Below are 5,020 nucleotides of genomic sequence, written 5' to 3'. Positions count from 1 at the left end.
TGCAGTTTCATTTGTGGAAATTTTGTTGAATCTGTGGCAAAGGTGATGTGTCTTGCATTAAGGAACAAGCAGTCTTGTGATGAGGTAAAGCATTTCTTCATAATAACTGTGACTGTTGTATTTACCATTGACATTTTCTGCAAATGTGAATCCATGATGGTGAGTGTATTCATGTCCTTCAGTTTTTTTCTCTTGAAAGTGATGGAATTCAGTTTTGGAAGAGAAGAGACTGTTTTTGCTGGTTTGTTGCCATGTTGTGTTTTAGCAGACAGTTCGAATGTCTGGTCGACCTGTGGGTGTGGATCTCACCCGAGATTGTTAAGGCAGTACGTGCCTCAAAACTGAAAGATTAATACATTTTCCAAAATTTTCCCAAGGAAAGTTTAACCCATTTGCTTTTATACTCAAGAAAATTCAGCGTTCACCATGCAAATTTGGCACTGGATAAACAAATTACCTGGCCGCCATCAGTGTATTAACTCTATCGAAAAAATTAAACTGTCACAAAAAATAAGATGTTCAAAACAGAAATATGCAAATTTGTTTTTTCAGGCAATTTTTGTCAGTTTTGGTCAAAAAAATTGTCTCATCAAAACCGTGTGTCTGACAGCTTTGATATGGTATACAGGTTTACAGGTATGAGCAAAATGTGATATATACAAATCATGATGCAATCTAAAATTTTGTAATTTTAATAGGGAAATTTAGCCATTTTGGTCAAATATGTGTTTCTCAAAAAGTATTGGTCTGATAGCTGTTAAATTTGGTATATATGTTCCTACAGATGAACTAAATGTGATACATTGAAAATCTGATGAAATCTGCAATTTTATATTTTTAGGGCATTTTTTGCCATTTTGGGTCAAAAATATGTTTCTCCAAAACTACTCTTCTGATAGCCTTTAAATTAGATATGCAGGTTCCTACAGATGAACTAAGTGTGATATATTGAAATTATGATGATATCTGCAATTTTTGTATTTTTGTGGTAATTTTTGCCATTTTTGGTCAAAAAATATGTTTCTCAAAAACCATATATGTCTGATAGCTTTGATATTTGGTATACAGCTTCCAAGGGGTTATTTTAATATGATATAACCAATTATGATGAAATCTGCAGTTTTGGTATTTTGGTGCAATTTTTGCCGTTTTTGGACAAAAAATTTGATTCTCAAAAAACTGCCCGTCAGATAACTTTGGTTGCCATGTTCTCAGAGATGATCTTGATGTGATATGTTCAAATTATGATCAAATCTTCAATTGTGCATTTTCAGCTATTTTTGCCATATTTTGTCTAGCCACTGAAATGAGCTATCAAAGATTTTCAACTTCATCAACACATGTTTAATTAAATAGTTAAATTACATTACAGGAAAATATCTATACAGTGAAAGTGTGAAAATATCGTTGATTATGACAAAATGATATTTCAGGAAATGCTAATTCAAAATAACATCCTAAACCTTGAATAACATCCTAAACCTTGCCAAACCTCTGGGATATCATATGGTTTCATCCCATTTCTAATGCTCTAGTGTTACCATTGAGATGACACAAAAGTTCAAAGTTAACAATTACAATGCATAAAACTTATCGTAGGTAAATCAACGTGCCCTTTGGAGAGACCGATGCAACGCATATAATTTTGACAGCTCTTTGGAGTAGGTCAAGAACAGAAACTCAAGGAAATAAACTTATTGGGTTCACCTTATTCTATCGCAAGGGGGGGGGGGAGTTAGTGCAACCAATAATATTCATTGTGTAAACTCATCAAAGTAACAACAAATCTAACAAATGTGACGCAATGTTTACTTTGCAGCCATATTCAAATAAGACTGTGGGTATGAATATCCAAAGAGCATAAAATCCCTGTAATACATTTTGTACAGTCCCAGTATCTGTTCTGTACTCAGGAGACTATAAAAACTGCTTGTTCGATTGGCACTGCCTGTAGCATGTCCTGCGGTTTTAGCAAAGTCAAGGGTCATATTAAGTGTATCTGAAATATACTGAATGTCAGATTGTAGTGTGTCAAATTTCCCGATAAAATCATAATGTATTCGACAAGGATCGCACGAATCGGAATACGTCATCCAGTGACGGTCGTCAATTCTTTCCTTCAGCAAGAAAGAAACAAATTTGTCAAAGGTAAGGTCGCCACCAATTGACCCATTCCGATTTGCGGTGTTTCGTATATTCTCCCCGTACAGATCAAGATATTTTTCCTCGGGCTTTTCTATGAATTTGTCAAGAAATGCCGACAGTAATCGTTCAAAGGGATGTCGTACGAATACTATTTTAATATGTTTTTTTAACATGTCCATCCGAGTTTTAGGGTCGTAGTCGGCGAGCAATTTTATTGGTTGTTTATGTACACTCAATTTTCCCTTATAAGTGCCCGCGAGACTCAAAAATAGTTGTTTCCAATTAGTCGCCCCGACCTTAGCAATGATGCAGAACAAGATTTCGTTCTTTTCATCGACGACAATAACTTTTCTTTTGGGGTTGAGAGGTACCGTTGCACCATTTTGGCTCAGGTCATCCATGCTGCTCTTCAAAGTTTCACACATCATGCTCACTGTCTGTATTCGTTGTTCCTGAATTTCCTTCGTGGATAGATAGTCAACAGGCTTATTCTCGGAAACGTTTACCTGTAACAAGATGTTTGCGAGGACGTGACAAAAAATTCAATTTGTTTCACTTTCTCTAAAAGACAGATTGACGTTGGGACTTGCACAGCATGGTATAATAGCCCTTCAAAGGTCCAAATCCGCGACATTCAAAGTTGTCTCCTCAAATCTATCAATCAATACTGTTACCTAAAAGATCCGTCGCTCGAGGACATTGTCTTAGCGCCCCCACCCTTGTTCAGGGCCATTGAACGACGGATCTTTCAGTGTGCTCTGAGAAAGAGATTGGATGTCAAAACTGTAGACTGTGGATTCCTGCTGAAAAGATGGGAGACTCCAATGAACATGGAAGATGATACAGTTGATACCACTCCCTGAAATCAATGATAACGCATTCTATAGAAACAAGAGTTTGTCAACTACGGTATACAGAAGAAAGATATGAGCTTTGTTTCCTTTTCTACTGAACAATTCATCTTGGTTTTACTGCTGTCATTCATAATCAATAAAAAGAAAGATGCTCATAGGAAACGATGAATCGGTCTTGGGACTGCTCTCATTGTTGTCCATCATGTGTTTCCATCATTAAATTTCAGATGAATGGACCGTAGGAAGATCAATTTATCTTTAGGATAATTTATTTTTGAAATGAGTCAAAACCCTTCGTACTTTTGGAAATGTTGTGACGAAGGAAGAGAGAGAGAGAGAGAGAGAGAGAGAGAGAGAGAGAGAGAGAGAGAGAGAGAGAGAGAGAGAGAGAGAGAGAGAGAGAGAACAACTATGAATCCACAGAAAAGAATCAACTCACCTTGACGGCGCCTTTCGATCGGCTCAGATAAGTCCAGACGATTCCCATCTTTGAGGATATCGCTGCAAGAAACAAGTTCACGATCTATGAAATATTTCAATATTTTTTAGTTACAGTCGATTTCCATTTCAGTCACCGTAACGATGTAATAAGTAATCAAGCGAATGAAATGGTCGATTTCCCTTGGAGAATGCTTTGTGGAAGTTTATGAGCCCCAATACTTGAATATTACAAGCGTCGCGTCAATTTTGCATTCGAGGTTTATACATGAACACGGTTTGAAACCTCCCTTTCCCCATTTTGGTTCGATCACAATCACAATGATGGTGCAACTTAGAGATATTTTGAGTTTTTCTCTCGGCAACTTATCGAGTCGGACAAATCGAAACTGTCTTGTATTGTCACCATGTACTAAAGTGACTTTGGATGTATGAGAAATTACACCTACATAGAAACAATAATTGTGCCACCAACACTAAGATGATAAGCAATGCCGAAAGCCACTTAATCTTCATACTTCGTCCGAGATGTGCTTTGTGTGAGAGAGAGAGGATAGTTTATTATAGATTTTACAAAGTGTAGTGGAAATACTGCACTAATACAAGATTCGCAGTTCATGAGGAAAATGGAGGATTTCCCGGGTATTCCGGGGATACATGTATACAATGGGGGTTGGCCAAGTACCCATCCACGAGTTTGCAGCGGCGGTCATAAACTGTCGGCATACGGGCATTTATTTCTCACTATGGCAATAATATTCATATTTCATTTATATTGACCCCAATACAATATTTACTTGAAAACAGGGTGTGCCTAGTACAGCAAGGCACACTAGACCAACAGAGGGATTTTCTCCCAATCGGGAGTGAATCTCCCGATTCGGGAGGCTTCCCAGAAATGTTACATGTAGTAAGATACAGCTACTTGACAACAGTTTTTCTCAAAATGACAGAAATCTCCCGATCGGGAGACTTTGTCCAAAATGTATGACAGTTTTAAAATGTTAACGAATGAATTCCGGGACATGACTTTGACGTTAAATGGAGTTGATCCACACTTCGAAAATACATTTTTCATACAAAGTGACAATTTGCTGTATGCCTTTTCTACAGAGGGTATCATTATTATTAGTTAATTAATGTGAAAATATGCAAAGAAAGCAATGGTGAACATTTTCAGAACAATACGATGGTTTCAAACGGTTTCCAACTCACAACGTACGGCACCCAGTCACCTGGCGGAGAAGCCACAGACAAAACAATGAACATTCTGGTACACTTTTCTAAATGCGCAAACGTCTCCGTATCAGGAGAAATTCTCCTGATTAGGAGGTCAAATTTTCTCCCGATCGGGAGATTGTCTCCCGATAGGCAGAAAACTCCCCTTTTGGTCGAGTGTGCCTTGCTGTAGTAAGACTCTAACACTCTTCCAAGGAGAGCCATATTCAGTATGTGTTCGTCAAGGACGTCAGGCAAATAAAACACTGAGAATACAATACACATGCACAACGGAGGGGAGGTTGGGGCATGGAATTCGCAAGTCCAGTAGTAAGCGTGGATTGTTCGGAAACAAACTAGCTAAC

At 37.8% G+C, this 5,020-nt stretch overlaps 1 long non-coding RNA gene across 1 annotated transcript; it reads right to left on the bottom strand.

The window, feature by feature from the left end:
* Nucleotides 1–2,562: 2,562 nt before the first annotated feature.
* Nucleotides 2,563–3,973, bottom strand: LOC139151169 (uncharacterized). The gene is made up of 3 exons (XR_011556358.1): nt 3,887–3,973; nt 3,439–3,500; nt 2,563–2,651 (listed from the first exon to the last, which is right to left on the bottom strand). It is a non-coding gene; the product is annotated as an uncharacterized lncRNA (long non-coding RNA).
* Between the last annotated feature and the right edge of the window lie 1,047 nt (nt 3,974–5,020).

This window comes from Ptychodera flava, chromosome 15, assembly GCF_041260155.1.
Source record: "Ptychodera flava strain L36383 chromosome 15, AS_Pfla_20210202, whole genome shotgun sequence".
Classification (NCBI taxonomy): Eukaryota; Metazoa; Hemichordata; class Enteropneusta; family Ptychoderidae; genus Ptychodera; species Ptychodera flava.
Note: the sequence above shows the minus strand (reverse complement) of the source record. Positions and strands in the feature narration are given on the sequence as shown.